Below are 20,826 nucleotides of genomic sequence, written 5' to 3' on the forward strand. Positions count from 1 at the left end.
GCTCCCTTCCTCTCTGTAAAAAACCAATAAATATATTTTTTAAAAAGGCTTCCCAGCTCCCCTCACTGAATATTATAAATAACAAAAGACAAGTGCTTGGCAAAGGGAAGTCACCACTGCATTGTTCTATTAATGAGAGAAATGCTAGGGACTCAGCGCCTGTGAGAATCTGCACAAATGTCGTAGTATTTTATGGCACCATATTTCCCGCTAACAATAGCACTAAATATGTGCATTCCTAAAATTAAAAATTTGAAAGATGATTTTATTTCCTGAGATGAGATTATTCTCTGAAATTTTAGCTAAGATATATTTTGTTTATATTTTCATTTGTTGTTTTTCAGAACACTCAAATTGTTTCTCACATTTGAAATTGGCATTTGACTATACTTTCTAAAGATAATACCAAAATGGGGAAGTATCAATAAAATGTTAAAGTCAGCATGTTTAGGGACATATTTGATCAGTATTATGGAAGAGGAGAACTCCATTTTTTCTAAAATGTTTGCAATCACCGATGTGTGTGCCTATACATAGTGTGTGTGTACGTGTGTGCACACATGTGTGTGCCCGTTGGTGAGCATGTATATCACAGTGAGGAAGAGGGAGGGGAATTCAATGAGCTGTAAGGCACAGAGCTGGCAATGGCACCCAGATCTACATTCCATCCTGCTGACCCCTAAAGTATCAGGCCAAGTTTTGTAGAACAGACAGATCAGAAGTGATTGACTGGGATGCTTACATTTATTTATAGGAGGAAAAACATTAAAGGCAACAAATCATTGATTCAAGTTCCACTAAGTATAAACTCTCTGTGGATAAAAAAATAATATGCACAAAGTATGTCATGATTGTAATAGGAAAAAAAGAATAGATCTGCCAAGAGGAAACTGGTTAAAGTTCATAAAATCTAGATAATTCTATTTCAAAATATGATGAGGATTTGTATTCAGATATTAAAAAAATATGCATGAGCTAGCACAGAGTGAAAAAAGACTACATATATTCAATATATATCATGATACAATTCTAGCTAAAATCTATGAGCATATTACATATTAGTGTATGTATTGCATAAGAAAAAACCTAAGAGGATATACCCTAAAATGTTAACACTATTTATCTCAAAGTGACCAAAGTTGACATATTTTTACCTTTTTTAAAAAAAATTTATTAGGTGACATTGGTTAATAGGATCATATAGGTGTCAAGTATACATTTCTATGATACAAGATTTGTATATTGCATTTGTATAGTGCCCACCCCCCAGAGTCAAATCATCTTTCATCACCATATATTAGGCCTCCTTCATCCCCATCCCCCCATAATGGATAGAATTTTTAACAATTTGAATATATTAACAACCATAACTAAAATAAAATCTCTTTTACTTTAAGAAAATTAAGAAGACATATTGCCCACAAAAAAAAAAAATGCTTAGACCTCAAGCTTAAGAAGTGATTAAGAATAAGAAGTGTGCCCTAACCAGTTTGGCTCAGTGAATAGAACATTGGCCTGTGGACTGAAGGGTCCCAAATTCAATTCTGGTCAAGGGCATGTAGCTTGGTTTCGGGCACATCCCCAGTTGGGGGTGTCGAGGAGGCAACTAATCAATGTTTCTCTCTCATCGATGTTTCTGATTCTCTATCCTTCTCCCTTCCTCTCTGAAAAATCAATAAAATATATTTTTTTTAAAAAAAAGAATAAGAAGTGAGCCCTGGCCAATTTGGCTCAGTGGGGAGAGCATTGGCCTGGGGATTGAAAGGGCACGTACCTCAGTTGCAGGCCTGATCTGGGTGCAATCAGGAGGCAACCAATAGATGCACCTCTCCCATCATTGCTGTTTCTATCTCTCTCTCTCTCTCCCTCTCCCTTTTTCTCTGAAATCAATAAAAATATATTTTTTAAAAAGAATAAGAAGTGACTATTAGGAATAAGAAGAGAGGAAGGATTAACCACATCCCTTCCCATCCTGAGTTCAGATAATGTGTTCATATCCCTCCCTCTCACCCCAATCTTTGACTTTGAGGAGTTGCAGAGTTTAAGAAGGAAACAACAAACCAGCCCAGTTGTTCAAGAAGAGCTTCAGATGACTGATATAAAAGTTCCTAAATCTTAAATAGCATCCATTCAATCAACACACTCATTCCTCTGTGAGCTTTCTTGCCTAGTTGGTATATCAGTACCAATGGCTTTGACAACATTTTTTAAAGCTACAGATAAAGGCAAAGCTTGAGTGCAAAGCCAAGTAATTATTTCTGCAGAATTAAAATCATTGTGGCTGAGGATACTGAGCCAACTAAAGTTGATTTAAAGGAGGTTTAAATCAGGACCTCCAGTAGGAAGAACTAGTTTGACAAATTTATCACACCTAATACACTAGGTAAACAAAGATTTCTTGTCAGAATAGTATTAACTATGATGTTTGGTGAGTAGAATGAAACGTTTTCTTTCTTCTAATCCTTCCTTTAAAATAGATAGCAACCACAGGGACCTATTATGGAATTAAAATTAATTCAGATTTTGTAGTTTTTATATGTAGCCAACAATTCCTCTAAACTACCCCACCATCACCACCACCACCACCACCACCCCCCCCCCGGGGGCAGTCAGGCATTACTTTCTAACAAAAAAAAAAATGTTAGCAAAAAAAAGAAGGAAGTGCTATGAATTCCAAGTAATGTTCTCTTCCATACTTAGTTCCCCTGTATATCCAGAGTTACGCTAATCTGGGAAGAAGCTTCATTGGAAAGCACTGGTTTGTGAGATTAGAGCTAATATTGGTTTGTAGCACGGAAGATGTGCAGCAAGAAGGATGCAAAGGAACAGGGAGGGAGGGTTTGTTCCCCTGGCAAAAATGGGAGGTGGGAGAATGGAGATCTGACATGTAATGCTTCTTGGTGAAAATGCTTCCTGCTCCCATCAGTCCAACCAAAAAAGTGAGTGCTGGCAAGTGCTCCTGGGCTTTAAAGAAACGTGAATATTGTTTACTCTTTGTTTCTAATAATGCTGTTTAGTTTTGATGAGAGAGTGTATTTTATAGGAACCTGAATACTTATAGATACCTCCTGGCTCTTGGCTGTGTGATATGGGGGAAATGGGAAAGATGTGGAGGATTCTGGCTGGAGGCAGTTTTTCTCCATTTGCATTCTTAATTGCCCAGTAGAATGTTTAAGAAATCTGAAAATTTGGGGATAGTGACTGTAAGCTTTGAAAACTAGTAAGTCTCCTTGTTTATCAATGCCTCCTGGTAGCTACAATCCTATTTCTTTTATAGTTAAGCTTTGTTTTTTATGCCTTTTGGGAATGCATCCTTATGGGACAGCCCAGATGGATGGAGCCAGCAGAGTCTGACTCCTGTCGCCTGCCAATGCTTTTCACCATGAAGAGGTTTCTCTCTGAGGGTCTCTATGTTTAGGCTTCACATGTTGGGGCTCCTGGGTCTTTGAAGCTGCTCCTTACACCTTACACCTCCACTGGGAGATGATACAGAGAGTGTTAACAAGGTGCCTGGGATGGAAACCACCTCTTCCTAGAGCCTGTGCTCATTCTAGCCAGCCCACAGCCCACAGTACTGAACTCAGAGGATAACAGATAAGTGGGTACACAACAGTCGTACATCCATGCAATGGAATACTACTTATTATTCAGCAATAAAAAAAAGAACAAACTATTTTTCTAATATTTTTATTGATTTCAGAGAGGAAGAGGGGAAGAGAGAGAGAGAGAGAAATATCAGTGATGAGAGAGAATCATTGATCGGCGGCCTCGTGCATGCCCCACACTGGGGATCGAGCCCAGGCATGTACCCTGACCAGGAATTGAACCATGACCTCCTGGTTCATAGGTTGATGCTCAACCACTGAACCAGGCCGGCAGAGTAAGAACAAACTATTGAAATATGCTACAACATAAGTGAACCTCAAAAACATTATACTAAGTAAAAGAAACCAAACACAAAAGACCGCATACTGTATGATTCCATTTATATGAGATGTCCGTAAGAGGCAAATCTATAGAGACAGAAATAGATTAGTGATTTTCTAAAGACTGAGGGCGGGAGTAGGGATTAAGTATAAGTGGCCATGAGCCATTTTATGGGGAGAAAAAAATGTTCCAAAACTGGATTATGGTGATGGTTGCACAACTGGATAAATTTACTGAAAGTCATTGAACTGTAAACTTAAATGCATATATGTAAATTATATGCATGCATGTAAATTTTATGTGTAAATTATATCTCAATAACGTTGTTTTAAAAATTAAGTGAGAAATTTAAACAGCAGATTTGACATTGTCGAAATTGTAATATAGATTCAAAGAAATAATATAGAATGCAGAACAAAAAGAGATGGAAAATATGAAAGAGAAGGAGAGTTGGGAGGACTATGAGAAGGCCCAATATATATCTAATAGGAGTCCCACAGAGAGAATGGAGAAAAAAAAAAAAGAGAGGAAAACTTTTTCTCAAAGAAATTAAGGCTGAAAATTTTCTAGAACTAGTGAAAGGCATCAATCACAAACTGAGTAAGAAAAAGAATAAACGTAGGAGACAAGTCTAGGGAGACAGAGCAAAGCTAGATTAGCGTGGCCATTGAAGGGGCCTCTAAAGATTTGGATTTATTGATCCACCACAAAAATGATCCCGTTGATCCGTAATGGATCCTCTTTTTTTTTCTATTAAGTAGACCCTTGTTTTATAGTAACTAAGAAATCCTACAATTTTAAAATTGAAAAGGCAGCTTTCTAAAAGTGAGAGTGCATTTTCCATTGGAACCCATAAGAGTCCCAAAGTCCAAGTTAAACCTGAGCCTGGAAGACATGGGAAGCCCCAGGTTACTGCTGGGACATATTCATGCTCATCAGGCAGATGGTGGGCACTGCCCCAGCCTCCCTGTATATTTTCTTTAAACTCCTATTAACTTAACAGGCTTGGGAAAAGGGTGAGTCATAAAGGTGGAAAAATATTTTGGCTGTAGCTTTGGTGAAAGGTGAAATGCATTAACCTTGCAATGAGTCATCATCACCTCAGGCAGCTTAAAAGAAAAAAACAACCTTCACCCCGGTGGGTAAAGATCTCAGAGCATGTCTAACACACCAGCAGGATTTGGTAACTTCTTGTCTGACGCGGGTGCAGCCTGGTGTGAGTTTAGTTTCTCCAGAAGGAGGCCTGAAATGACTCGTTTCCAACGGGCAGCCTGGAGGGCTGGCTCTCCCACCTCCCAGGGCTCAGCGGGAGACACAGCTGCAACCCACCTGCTTCCATGGGGCCAGTTTCATTCCACTGTGAAGGACGGACTCGCTGGTGCCAATGGAGGCCCTGAAGGAGACATGCTTTAAAAATCAGGCGTAGCCCATTAAAGGCTAAGAAAATGACATTGGTAATAAAGTTATGTGGAATTACTTCTCTGAACTGTGACTGCCAGCTCATTTAAAGTAAACCCTAACAACTCATTAGTAGGTTTAAATAGGAACAAAATTAACTGTTCTTCCATTATATCGTTCTAGAAAAATAATCACAAATCCTTTAACCATATTTTTTAAAATGAAAACTGCCCGAATATCACGCTCAGGCATGTATTACTGTCACATGTTTTCAAAGAAGCTAATGGCCTCAGATTAGCTGTTGGAGGTTGGGAAGGGAAGGAAGGTCTCTTAAGCTGCATGAGTAAATAAATGCTTGTTTACTTACATCATCAGTAGAGAGTAGCTGCAGGCCTCCCATAGGCAAGGGAGGCAGCAGGCAGTAATGCCCAGATGTGGACTTGAATCTGAAACTAGCTGTTCGTAGCATGTGACCTTGACCAAGTTACTTAGCCTTGCTGACCCTCATCAAATGAAGGGATAACACCTCTTGCAGGATGGGTATGAGGATATATTGAGATGACAAATGTACCATTCCTTGGTACTCAATAATGCCAGCTCCCTTCTGTCTTCCCTCCCCTAAAAGCCTCAAACCTTCATTGCACTGGCAGCTGGGCTGGTGAGCTAGTCCAAGTCCATGAAAGGAGTGGGTAGCAATTGGATGGGCAAAGGAGAAATGAGAGGGTGTTCTTGACAGCAGGAAAAGCCTGAGCTATTTTGAGGGGTTATTGGGAGACAGCGAGGCAGGCATGTGGCTGAAAAACCTACTAACCATCCAGCTGTGATGAAGAGTCAAGCGTGGCTGGAAAAGTGGGTATTTGGCAAAATTTCATTCTTTTTTTTTTATAAGAATAAATCCCTTAACACAATGCTTTCAAACTAAAAATGCTTACTTCATAGCATTGCCCTTCATCCATGTATTCCCCAATATCTGTTAAGTGTATTTCATAATTGCCTATTATGGGCCAGCATTCCATTGGATATCAGGCGAACAAAATAGAACAAAGCCCCTGTGTTTATGGAGCTTGCACACCATGAGTAGAGGCAGACATTAGCCACATGCTCAGACAAATCAGGTGACGTTACAGCTGTGAAGTGCAAACAAGAGATACTAGTGCCTTGAGAAGGTATGGGGACATGAGGGCTCCTTTAGTGATCAGAAGGCCCAGATGGTTTCCCTGAGGCAGAGATGACAAAGTTGCTCGAGGCACAAAGGATGAGAAAGGTAAAACAGAGAAGGTGGAAGCGCCTGGCGGGCAGAGGGACCAGAGAAAGCGAGGAGAAGCTGAAGATGTCTGAGGATGTCTGGGCCAAGGTGACAAGGTGGTGAGCTCCTATTGAGTCCTTAAGCACATTGCTCAAAAAAGCCCATGGCTTTGATCAGAGCTAATTGTGATCATGAAGGACAGCACAAGAGAAACAGTAAGTATTTGGGTAATATTATCTGTGTTGTTAAAAGACATCAAGAAAGCATTTTAAAAAATTACACAAAAAGGAGTGTTCATATTTTGATTTAAAAATTGTCGATTTTGTGTGCATTGATAAAACCATAAATAAGTGTACATCTCTACTTATATCAGGCATATAGGATAATTTGTACAACTCTATGATAAAACATATCTCTGTATTATTTATGCACTAGTATATTTTGTTTTGAATAAAGAGCAATGTAATACTGGCATCTACTAGGTGAAACTCTTTTAACTTGTAGAAAATTGACAATATTTTTTTCAGAAAGTTCTATTTAGAGTATAAATTTTTAAAGGCACACAGACACATTTCTGTAGTGTAGACATTTCAAGGTGAAATACTGCAAAAGATTCAGACTCCACAAGCCCGACTTTCCCAATAATCTGTCATCACTGAAAGTCTTGAAGGTACTGAGTGGAATATAATCATTTTAGCAGTGCTTTTCTTAATTCTTTTGCTCAAGCAAAAAGTCTTTGGCTAAATCCTAGATGCAATGAGCAACTCTCATTAAACCGTAAAGATCGGGACATGTGGCAAAGTGGAATAAAAGGACCCTTTAATTGCCTTTCCAGTTTGCAAAGTACTTTCAAATGAATTGCTTTATGAAACAGGGTATTAAAAGGCCTGCTTTTTCTTTCAGTGCCCATGACTTTGAGCTATTCATTTCATTTACATTGGGAGTATATCATGTACTACATTTCAAGCTGTACTTTGGAGCCCATTTCATCATGGGTGCATATGCAAGGTGTCCAGAAGGATCTAGAATGAGATGGAGAGCATGTTGTTCCCAGTCTCACTGCAGCCAGTTAAGTCTGTCATGCTCCAGGATAAGTTTTGAGTTATTTTTATTATTATCTATTCATTTGTTTTTCTTTTTAATCCTCACCCAAGGATATTTTTCCACTGATTTTTAGAGAGTGGAAGAGAGAAGGAAGGACAGAGACAGACATCGATGTGAATGAAACACATCGATTGGCTGCCTCCTGCAGCCCCAACCAGGGCCCAGGTCCTGGAGGAGCCTGCAACTAAGGTACACGCCCTTGACCAGAATCAAACCCAGGACCCTTCAGCCCGCAGGCCGGTGCTTTATTCACTGAACCAAACTGACTAGGGCCATTGTTTTTCATTTTTCAAACCAACCTGCTACTTGAAAAAAGCCTTAAAGCTAATTACAACTTTTTTTTTATAGAACCAACTTGATTACAGAGCTAATTTAACAGACGAGTCCTTTCACTGTGAGGTGGGGCTCCTGGGAGAGACAGCGTGTATGCGAGCGGAGGGTCTGTACTCTGCAGTGCGCTTGTCCTTAAAATTCACCCACACAGCAGCAGCCTGCAGGTCCCGCTCCTCCTCAGCCCATCTTAATGCTGATACTTTCCTGTCCGTTTGTTACCTAAAACGCCAAAACACAGAAGAATATTAACATGCTTGGGCTGCCATAAGGAAGTATCACGAACTGAGTGACTTAAACAACAGAAATGTATTGTCTCGCAGTTCTGGAGGCGGGGAGTCTGAGATCAGGGTGTCCGCAGGGCTGGTTCCTTCTGAAGCTGAGAGGGAGAATCTGTCCCAGGCCCCTCCCCCAGCTCCTGATGGGTCACTGGCCATCTTTGAGGTTCTTTGCCTTGCAAAGCATCACCCCTATCTCTGCCTTCATCTTCACATGGTGGTCACCCTGTGTGTATATTTTTGTCCAAATTTCTTCTTTATATAACAACACAGTCATATTGGCTTAGAGGCCCACCTTACTCCAGTGTAACCTCATTTTAACCTAATTATTTATATCTCAAACTACCCTATCCCCAAATAAGATTATATTCTGAGGTACTGGGGCCTTACCTTAAATATGTGAATTCTGAGGTGACACAATCCCAACTCATAACATGTGTTATGTATAAATTGCTGGTTAACATTTCATAAAGGCACTGAAATTATACATACTAAGCAATTGACCATGCTTACCCCTGGGGATGAGAGAAAGATAGACCAGAATGGGAGAAGTCAAAGAGGATTTAATTTCAGATGTAATATCTTCTTTTTTTTTTTACAAGGAAAAGTGTATTGCCTGTGTAAGTGGGAATTAATATAAATAAGTTGAGGTTTTGTAGTGATTCCCAGTGGAAATGATATCAGCTGCCAAGGCATGTGTTGGAAATTTGTGGAGGGTTCTGTGGGCTGTTGCAATGACTGTGGGCACTTCTGGCAGTCAGTCGATGGAGACTGGGGGTGCCAGACATCCTCCGATGCTGGGGATCATCTCCCACAGAGAAGAATTGTCTGTGTCCTGCACTATTTACTTTATAAAAACAAAGTGATCTTTTGGCATGATTTTAACATACACTGAATTTTCCAGGAATGCAACGTGTGCACCTATGGGGGAGATCATACTTTGTTTGGTTCAGAACGTTACCATGACTTTTCCCCTTATTGAAAAACTATGTCACCAATGGCAATATCACTCTCAATCGTTGAGTCACCCCCAGAACATGCCTCTGGTGGACTGAGCTGGAAGCTGTCACCTTCATGGCGATTCTTTTTGCAGGTGTCCACTTAGTTCTGGTTTCCAGTGTGTGTCTGTCAAGCCTTCCATTACTGAAGTATGTATGATATGACTATAAACTTCTTTAATTCTATTTTTCCTTTACAACAAAGTTTGGGCTCTATGAATATTTTTTTAAATGCGTGTTCAGGTAGATTGTATTATTTATGAATTTTATTTCAGGGTAGGAAAGGGGGTGTCACAAAATGTTTCTCATGAAATGGGAGCCTTTGTCCTGTGAACGCTGAGCACTGCCAGGCTTCTCTGGCGCTCTGAAGAAGACATACTGCAGACCTAACGCAAAGCTTTGGAGATGGAGGAGAGGGAATGTGTGCAGGAGATATTTTGAAAGCAAAAATAAATCAAAGGGATGGAACTATGTATCATATTTTAGATTGAGATGGATGGAAGTGTCAAAAACGCCTCTAAGACATTTAACTGGGGCTAAATGAAAAGTGTAAGTGCGAGGAGGAGGGTGCGCGATTCAATGTGGAACATTTCACCCCAGGGCACCGATGGGGCAAGTGGGAGATGTTCACAGACACTAAATGGCAAATGTATGACGAAGGGATCCCGAGTGGGGGTGACCATGCGACCAGGATTGCTAGGACCTTGAAAATGGAGAAGTGCTGGGAGCCGGTCCATCCTTGCTGTTTCAAGGGACTTGGCATATATGGCATACTGTTCTTAATATGTTTGCACACTTTCTTGGCACTGTGTTTTAACCAAGGTCACCTCTCTGAGAAAGGTTGTTTCCCCTGGTAGGGATTTTCCCCTGAAGTTAGGGAGGGAATGAAACCTCTTAACTAAGTGCCAGGCGGGTAATTCATCATTTTAACTATGAACAATCATGCTTAAGCTACATAATCTTTACTCCCTGGAATGGAGATAAGAAACGCCCTAACCTTTGGAATAGAGATTGATAGGATTGGAATCAACTGGTATAAATACAGATGTAACAAGACAACAACACACAGAACTTAGATGAAGAACCTACAGACAGAACTTAGAAGACAGAGCCTACACAGAACCGAGAGACAGAAGAACTTCGCTGGAGAGAACATGGCAAAAGATCCTGGACAGAACCTGGCTACAGAACTTGGCTGGAGATTGTGACTAAAGATTCTGGCAAGGCTGCTGATCAACTGAACGCTGTCTCCGTGTCATTCCTTCTTTGCCGACTCCGTCCACACCTTTGGGGACCCCTGGACCCGCTGGGGCTGGACCCCAGCAGAGAAGGTCATGAAGAAGTCTTGTCATTCTTCAATCTTATCTCCCTGCTGAGCTTGAAGCTTCTCAACATAAAAAGCAAAAACCAGCAAACAACACACAACACAAGCCCCAGGACACATATCACTCTGTTACTCCTCACAGTGCCTAGCCTAGCACTAGATACCCTATACGCACCTAACCCCACCAGCCAACTGGTTTTCCACAGCCCTTTCCTTCTGGAACATTCAGGAAGGGCGAAGGACATCCCTGCCATGATTGGGCTTCACCAAGCAAGGCTTCATCGGGCCTGTGGGAAGATTTCTCCCAAAGCTCAGGCTATCTCAAGGCTCAGAGTCCTCGGGCAGGCAGAGGGAGACCATCTTTACCTGACCACTGCATTGCCATGCAGGGAATTGCTATCTTGCCACCTGCAAGAGAGGCCATTTCTCCCACCAACAATATTAGACTAAACCATAACTAAAATTAATACCTGGAAAAGTGTTACTCCCCAAAATCTTCATCTAGCACAAATTCAGAAAAAGAAAAAGGAAAAAAGCCATGATCCTGGAAAGCCCACGTCCCACACTCAGGGGCACTCACGCTCCTGACAGTGACATGGCAGCCTCAGGGGTACTCCCCCTGCCTCCATTTCACCTTCCACTCGCCTGCCAGGAGATGCAATATGGGATAGGAGGGCTGTCACCCAGGGCACATACCTGTGGTCACATGAACACATAAACACTTTCCCTAGCAGCCACGTTCTCCAGCTCTGGCCATGAGGGGCAGCCCACTGCCAGACAGGAGAGACCACGCAGAGCGCTGGCCGCTGCTCAGCATTCCCCGTCCACCCTGGCAGGAAATGGGTTCCAGATGTGGCCCCAGCTGAGACTCTCACGGAGTCAGACTGTTATAAATGCGCCTCTGGGCCTGGGTCTCCAGCCTTCAGTAAGCTCCCTGGACAATGCTGAGGAAGGGTGGGAGAGGGGTGGGGAAAAGGTAAAACTGTTCTGCACTACAAGGTACAGTGTCAGTAGGAAGATGACAATCTGTTTTGCGTTTTCAGGTCCTGTTTGTATTTTGTTTTTTGGAGATGATGGTGTGTGTGTGTGTGTGTGTGTAAGGAGGAGGAGAACAAAGGAAATGGGGGAAGGGAAGAGAAGATCCTATTTCAGTTACAGAAAGGTATCGTGCATTTTAGACAAACTAAAATAATAATATAATGCCATGTCAACCCAGGAAATTCAAAAAATGTAAAAAAAGATCAACACTATCTTTGTCTCATCTTTATTGTATGTGGATACTTCTGAATTGTAGGAACAGGGTTCCTAACTCAAGTTTGTTACAGATATTTATTAATAGCATTCAACTAGAATAGTTTTTATTCTAAATTTCCACATTTTACAGATGCATAACCTTAGAATCTCTATACTTTGGCAGCTTAATTTTATTTTTATTTATAGGGATAATCACTTTAAAATCTAATTTGAAAGCAGAATTTAAATAGTATAAGATCAAGACAGCCTGAGAAAAGTAAACAATAAGTAACCTAACCTCTGAAGCTCTCCATAAATAGGCAATTTTAGCTTGAGGGTGGGGAGGGGTGTCTAAGCCTAAACTGCCGGTTTCAGAATTGATTATTCTCCAGAATCCTGATGAGATAAGCAGGCAGTTGTAGATCAGGCCTTCCAATGAGCAGCTGAGGAGGGCCCAAGTCCGGAGATAGGTGACACTGGCCATTTATCATCGATTTGGAGCTGCTACCTGATGAGCCGAAGAGTCACTGCCAAGGTCACTGAGTGAATTAGAATGAGATAACCACTCTAGTTCTCAGTTTCTTCTTTGGTAAAGTGAAAGGTTAGATTATAGTCCATGGTAGCTTAGAGTTTCAGAGATTAATTTTTAAAAGCCTAATATGTTTTAAGCATCATTAAAATTCATCGTTCATGTAGGATTTGTTATTTTCTTTTTTAAAAATATATTTTATTGATTTTTTTTACAGAGAGAAAGGGAAAGGGATAGAGAACTAGAAACATCGATGAGAAACATTGATCAGCTGCCTCCTGCACACCCCCCACTAGGGATGTGCCTGCAACCAAGGTACGTGCCCTTGACTGGAATCTAACCCGGGACCCTCCAGTCCGCAGGCCGACTCTCTATCCACTGAGCCAAACCGGTCTGGGCTGTTATTTTCTTATTAAGCTATAGGCAGCCTTTGTATGTTCTGATAGTAATTCTTTTCCATTACACGTATTAAAACTTTTCTCCAGTTTAATGACAGTTATTTGGCTTTGTCTATGGGGATTTCGTGTGAATAAAAGTTTCTTCCTCTTTCTTCTTGAAATATTTTTTATACATATATCCAAATGTATAGATTCATCTGCATAATTAGTATTGTAAGAGTGGGGGTTTTTTAGTCCAGTCTCTTTTATCCTTCCTTCCACTTGTCTCAGTCCCCTCTCTCTCTCTCTGTCTTAACTCCTTTTAGTCTCCTGCCCTGAGCCCTTCCAATTCAGCTGTATGGGTGGCAATAAAGAAAGACATGAGACAGAAAAATAAAAATGAGGAAAAATATAACAGGCAAATACTACCAACTAAAAAAAGTTGTTATAAATATATTACTATCAAACAACATACACTTTAAACAAAAAGCAGTATTATGAATAAAGAGGGTTACCACATGATGATAACTGATTTATTTCACCAAGAACGTGTTATAAAGTGTATGCACCCAATAACAGAGCCTTACATTACACAGAGCCAAATTTTGCTAGATTAAGAGGAAAATTGCCTTCTCGAGATTGTCTTTTCCCCTTTTCCTGAAAGCACAGAGTTGATTGTCGCAGAAGCCTGAGGATAGAATTTAAGATACATGGGAAGAAAAGCAAGTAACTAAAATGTATTTTACTAATAGGAAAATCTTATCCATTTTTCTTGGGAGGCAGTACCAATCAAAGGGATCAGGAGAGATCATTTTGTTTATAGAAGAGTAAAAGGAATCAAGGTAGATTTAGAGGGAAGATGCTTGAAGTAAGTGAGAAACCAAGCTTTCAAGGAAATTTCCTGAAAAAAATTTTTTTCTAGGTTTGGCAGTTTGTGTATGTTATGCATTTTAATTACAAAGTTCAGTGTTTCAACACTTGGTTAAGGAATCATTTATAATTGGGACCTGCCTGACCACAGTCAGCAAACCTTCTTCACCTCCAGGAGGTTTGGGAAATCAAAACAGAGCCTATCTGCCAGCGAGCTGTGGTCCTCCTCAAATACAGCAGCCACAGCTGGCATGCCTCTGCTCAGGATGGCCTCGGCCACCCGACGGGGAGACGAAAATATCCCCAGGCTGGTTGGAACGTGGGTAAGTTCATAGCACAGAAACCAGCCTGTGTGAAACCCCTCGCTTGTAGCCAATCGGTATGTGGCTTGTGGAAAGAAGAGAGGTTTAATTTCTATTTCTTTCCATCCCATGTCATAAGCACAAAAATTGCTGTTGAACATTCAGCTAGTGGCTCTAGTAGCTTTCCCATCCTGAAATGTGAGGGGAAGGTGTGTGCACTCCTAAAAATCACCCTGAACAAAGATTTCTCCCTGGGGGAAAGGGGACTCGTGCACTTGAAATAAGAAGCATTGTGAGGAGTTTATTTGCCAACGTTCTTACCAAATAACATTAGTCATAGAAAAAAAATATAGTTTTCCAAATAAAATAGCTTCACTAATAACACCTCTCTCCCACAAAATGAAGGTGCTAATAACTCCTTATTGGGTTATTTCAAATGCTACCATTATCAATGTTTCATGAACCTGAACTATATGACAACTATATGAATTGCCAGCGGAAACCGGACGAAGGAAAGGGAAAAGCAGGTGTACAAAATCACCAGGCCAGAAGTCGCAGAATTTCATCCTAAAGAGCTTTTAGATGACCTTAGGGGACGATAGTTGCACGAAAACTTTAGGCACAGTCCTACAGATTTTCATTTAGTACCATCCTTCTAGAGCAGCCACGGGCAAACTACGGCCCGCGGGCCGGATCGGCCATTCGGCTGTTCTATCCGGCCCACGGAGCCGAAAGAGCGGAGGGTTCTCTTGCTCTCCCTTCCGCTCCTTCACCAGCAGCAGTGTTAACATGCATTAGTTCACACAAACACTCCATCCATGCTTTTGTTCCGGCCCTCCGGTCCAGTTTAAGAACCCATTGTGGCCTTCGAGTCGAAAAGTTTGCCCACCCCTGTTCTAGAGCATTCTAGAAAGTTTCCTTCAACACTTTAACATCAAAGTGAACAAACCAAAGCTCATCATCATAAAACCTCCTGCCTTTTTATTTATGTGAAATCAACTCCACCCAACAAAGTCTGTACCTCTGTCAAAGCTAAGGTCAAATTCTACATCCACATGAATGCTTTCCCTGAATCTCTGCTCTGAACACCCCCCCCCCCCCCCCACTCTGTACCTCCCCAATGTGCTTTGTCACATTCTCTCTTTATTGATAACTAGAGGCATGAAATTCATGCAAGGGGCTCAGCCCTCACAGCCCCTGCTTCATCTAGATTCTAGAAGGTCATTCGGCTGTCCGGTCTAATTAGCATGTTACCCTTTTATTATGATGATAAAAAAGCATGGGACATCACCTATACCAGTGGTTGGCAAACTGCAGCCCCTTGAGTGTGGCTCTTCCACAAAATACCATGTGTGGGCACGCACGTACAGTGCGATTGAAACTTCGTGGCCACACTCAAGGGGGCAGAGTCACATGTGGCTCGTGAGCCACAGTTTGCCGACCACTGACCTATACCATCAATCTTCCTCCCTGTGTCCAAACAAGACACCATTTACATCATTAATCAGTCTCAACACTCTCTCTTACTAAATCCAGACCTGGTCTCAGACTCCATCTCAACACCAGGCTTCAGGCAGCCACTGTCAAGTCATTGAAGTTGATAACATGAAAGAAAGACCTATATCATAGCAAATACCCAATAAATGGTAACTGTTAGCATCATCATTATTATTATCCTCTGCATAATGCTCATGCCATAAAAGAGGGGATTGTTGAAGATAAGATTATTTCTTAAACAAACTGCTTCTAAAATGTTATTCAACGTTTCTTCACTCTGTACTTCATGAAGAAGGCAGAACATTTATACTCCTTGCAAGCCAGAGATTTTCTGTCATGCTGAAGAAAACTATGTTGTTTCCCAAAGCAAAATGTCATGATTTCTCTCCCTTCATGCACATGCTGACTTGTAATAAATGCTATCAATCCTCCAGTTCAGAATGAGTTATAGTTTTATCAACCCCAGAGAAATTTGAGGAAATTATGTCATCTCTGACTCTCCAGGATGGCTGGTGCTGTTTGAGCTCGCCGGAACAGCTGCATTCCCATCGAAAAGCTGGGTCCTGTTTTAAGTGCTGTGTTTGTGTGGATAATTTGACTGGGTGTTTCCCCAAGAGAACAGGTGAGGGGGAAATGTGCACGTGGGAGCACATGTGGAAACATCTGTTCTTAGATGTCATTGGTTGACTCAGGATGCTCTCGAGTTTACTCTTCCAAAAGCTTAAGTACTTCTGCAGTGATTGCTGCTCACATGCTCTTTCTTGTCACCCTGTAGTGACAATGACAATGATTATGATGACTTTAATGCTGCTGGTGATGATAATGATGGTACATCCCTCTATACAATCCTCTACAATGTTCAAATAGAGGAATGGCTGGCAATTAAGTGTAAATAGGGACGAGGGGAAGTAAGACAGGGACACTCAAATTAAAAATTATAAAACTTCAGACAGAAGGAAGCATCTAAGCCCCACTGCAAAATTAGGACCAAGGGCTACTCCCCACTCCTTTAGGGCCTCATTCCAAGTTGGATGGTGAGACTCAGAAGGGAATGGAGGCTGAAACCATGTCCAGATACTCCATTTGTAGGGGAGATTTTAAATTCAATTCCAGAAGTTCCAACACCTCAAACTTCATCTCCATTTTAGACCTTTTACAACATTATTTCTCCTTCCTTAAGATGCCTTCAGGGGCTGCGATTGTTTGCCCACCCCCAATGTCCCTTAGGTCACTCATTCCCCTACAGCAATTAACTCCAGCTTTGTTCATGTTTGTGTTGCTTTACTGGACTGTTCCTTTGGGGAAGGGAGTCCAGTTTTCATAGTGATGACAGAATAATCCATTGTGGTGTCTTTTCACCCTCTTGGGGCACCAGTCACTGGGGTGGAGCAGAAGACCACCATCAGTACCACGTCTGCTCCTCGCCTCTCACCATGTGGATTTTATCACGAGTGGAACCAATGGAGATGATCACGTCCCAGTGGTTGGGTTTGAAGTTGGGCTGAACGTGCCTTTGCTGTACTCATTGATTTGTAACTTCAGATATTGATGTATTATAACTTTGACCTTCACCCCAGAAATATAATCTTGTGAGATGCTAACTAGTATATTTCTATCCCTGAAATTTATACAATTCCTTGATCCTGGGAGAAAATCCAGTAGAAATTTTTTTTGAAACATTTCTATCCTGAATTAGGGTGCCCAAGGAAAACCAAATAAATAAAATAAGATTTGATAATTTTTTTCTTCTTCCTCTTTCTTTATTTAAATATCTAAAAACCTGGATTATCCAGGCAACAGAATAGTCTGCCCAGGACCTTTATTTTGCGGACCTTGTTTGAGAGATTTTAGGTAAATCTAAAGCATGAGCCAAGACAGGTTGTTGGTATGGAAAAGCCACTGGAAACAGCTTGGGTGGGCCCGAAAGTTCAGTGGGGTGGGGTCTCAGGGAATCTCGAGGGCAGGGAAAACAGGGTTATGGAGACTCAGATATGGTATCTTCCTACCAGCTCTACGGAGGAGGTCTCATAAAAGCAACAATGGCCTCTGCCAGCACTTCTGTCTATCAGAAAGCTGCCCCTCCAGCTTCACGCTGATGCCAGATAATTCAGTTCCTCCCCATTTGTTCCTGGTGCCTGCCAAGCTGCTGCCCCAGTGCTGGAACTTAGAGCAAGTGAGCCCAAGTAAGTCCATTCTTGGGCCCTTTAGGAGGAAATTCTGGGATTCCAGTTCCCTTCTTCTTTCTCACACAGCCACAATCCCCCTCTGATATTTATAGCCAGAAATTATGGAACCTTCTCTTCCTGGCACTAGAACCCTGGGGTGGGGACCTAGTGTGGTGCTGGGACCCTTCACTCCACAGAGTGGCCCTCCACAGCTGAGATATCCCTCTCAATCTGCTACACATGGGTATGGGACCAGCTCATTCCTTGTTTCCACCCCTCCTACCAGTCTCACTGTGGCTTCTTCTTTATATCCTTCGTTGTAAGATTTCTGTTCAGCTAGATTTCAGGCGGTTCGGAATAAAGGTTGTTCTATGGGTTAGTTGTAATTTTGATGTGGTGTTGCAGTGGTTCTCAACTTGTGGGTCGTGAACAATGAAAATACATCCTGCATATCAGATATTTACATTACGATTCATAACAGTAGCAAAATTACAGTTATGAAGTAGCAATGAAAATAATTTTATGATTGGGGGTCACCACAACATGAGGAACTGTATTAAAGGGTCATGGCATTAGGAAGGTTGAGAACCACTGTTAGGGGCATGTGAGTACCACATTTACCTATGTCTCCATCTTGACTGGAAACCCCTACCATTTTCTTACAGCTCACATTTGGTACCATATTATTACAAAACATAGACCTTTTTATGAGAATACTAAACTTGTCCTGGAATGAAAGTATTTAGATGCCTTTAGATACCTGGGTCAGATCCCAGACACTGCTTTTTTTTTTTCTGCAGAAACATTATTACATTCTACTGCTTGTGATAATGAAACTGCTAATGTGCTTATGCCCACAAACTTAGACATTCAAACAAGAGCTTATAATTCTTTTTAAGTCTAAGAAATCTGATTCCCCAGAAACATGAGCTTCTCTGACAGTTTTGCATCCTCTATACAAAACCTGAGTCTCCGTCATTGTATCTCCTAAGGTCTCTGCTGTGTCTCTAAGAAATTGGAGCAAAGACAATTGTTCAGATTCTGGCAAATACTGTAGACAGTCAAGACAACCTTTTTTTCCAGAATAGCATGCCTCTGGACAAGAAAAAATTCTCAGGCTGAGTTCTTGTCGATGCCATTCAGCTGTGAGAGACAGGCTAGTGTGTATTAGTGGCTTGCCTTCTTCATTCCTAGGAGTAAATATAAGGTATTTGCTTATTCTCTGAGTAACTTCTTATGCCAAGGAAAATTCCCCGAAAAGATAGGGGTGACAGATCTCAAAAATATTCCGCTAAGTGAAAGAAGCCAGAAAAGAAAAACCACGTATTGTATGATCCCACACATAAAATGACCAGAACGGGCAAATCTATAAAGACAGAGAGTGTATTTGCTTGGGTCTGGGAGTAGGAACAGGGATTTACTGTAATTGGGCCCAAGGGATCCCTTCGGGGTGATGGAAAAATTTTAAAACTGAATCATGATGGTTGAACAACTCCATAAATTTAGTAAAAGTAGTTGAATTATACATTTAAAGCAGATACATGTTATGTATGTAAAAAATACAATGGCTATCTAACAAGGTAATTATAACCTTTTCTAACGTATGCAATATACTATGTTCAGAAAAAAGCAGTCACCTGTAATTGCACACCTGCATCCAAAGAAATTCAAAGAATTTGCTCAGTTTGCATTATATTTCAGTAAAAGTTATGAACTGAATATGCAGTCATGTCGTGCATGCTTCCACTGTACAATAGCTTCTCCCTCAGCCTATAGTTTTCTCTATTATATTTTGAATCTATGATTTTAAGCAAAGCCTGTAATCTGGGCGTTGTTGGGATTCCTAGGGAAATTCCAAGCAAATTTATTGGAATTACCCCTTTTAAACATTACCCAAGAATTACTTACATGCCTTTAATCTGTTTATGCCATTACAGTAACTTTTTATTCTGATATGATTTCAAACTTACAGAAAAGTCAAAAGAATAGTACAAAGAATTCCAAATGTCATTAGCCAGATTCATGAATTGCTTACATTTTTACCATTTCATTTTCATTCTTTCTCTCTATATATATATTTTCTATATATTTTTCTTTTTCAGATACAAACATGCTGCTTGTGCATTGGAAAAGCAAAATTATTTATAAAATTACTTAAATAACTAATTTTCCTGCTTCCCCAGAAAAAAATCATTATTAACGAATTCTTAATTACTCTTCATAGAGTTTTTGAGAGAAGCAAATGACATAATCTGTGTTAAAATGCTTTGCAAATTGTAATGTGCATATACAAATATGAGTTATTATGAGAAACAAAACAAAAACAGTCCATCCTAGTTTCCTCTTGCAGTTGAACTGGCAATGACCTTGTGCTCTATATCTCTCTTTGTATGTAAAGTGACTTCTTTGGAAGGCAGCTGAGCTGACAGATTTTCAGACCGAGTGTAATGGCTAAGTGGAAAGTCCCAGCAAAATAGAAGCAATCATCACACTTCTATGATATGTATCATAGGACATTCACAGAAAGGTAGAGACACCTGTGTGATCATACACCCGTACAAAGGAAATAAACCAACATTGGTAACTGTGTTTTGTAATTGTTTTTCCTGGCCATCCATCTCTAAGCCATTGGTCTCCCATCATTGATCATGTGTAGTTGGAATCACAACAGACAAAGCACATCTGAGCCAACGCTGATCAGAGACAGTTCATAGAAAGGACCCCTGGCTGCAACCCTGCTGACAATGGAGAGAGAGAAGAACAAATAATAGTGAGTGAAAAGGAGCTGTGCTAACAAGGAACATGTTAAAACAACAGCTACCACGAGTGCTCCATCTCCATGTTTATCATGTGCTTTCCCTCCAGCAGCCGCCCTAGTCTACAGTTTCTCATAATGACCCTCCTGGCCCCATGGAACCTCACAGATCCTGTGCAGACGCCCAGCGGGTATGGAGAACAGCAGTGGCTGTAAACATAGACATTAACTGCTCCTGGAAAGTGGCTTGAGACAACGCTCTGGAAGGGCAAGGTCTTCCAAAGCCATAGGGAAGTCTTGTTCACAGGAAAGTGAGCATTTATGTGAGTAAACATGTGCATACCTGGGTGCTAGTGCGTTTGCATGTGTGCGATTTGGTTCATGTCTAAATCATGCTGTTGTAGAAATTATCTCACAATCTCATCATTGCCTCTGTTGTTGAAGGAAGTGAATGGGCAACATGCTAGGTCTGATCAGCCTTTGTACAGTCAAG

Source organism: Myotis davidii, unplaced genomic scaffold (assembly GCF_000327345.1).
Source record: "Myotis davidii unplaced genomic scaffold, ASM32734v1 scaffold556, whole genome shotgun sequence".
Classification (NCBI taxonomy): domain Eukaryota; kingdom Metazoa; phylum Chordata; class Mammalia; order Chiroptera; family Vespertilionidae; genus Myotis; species Myotis davidii.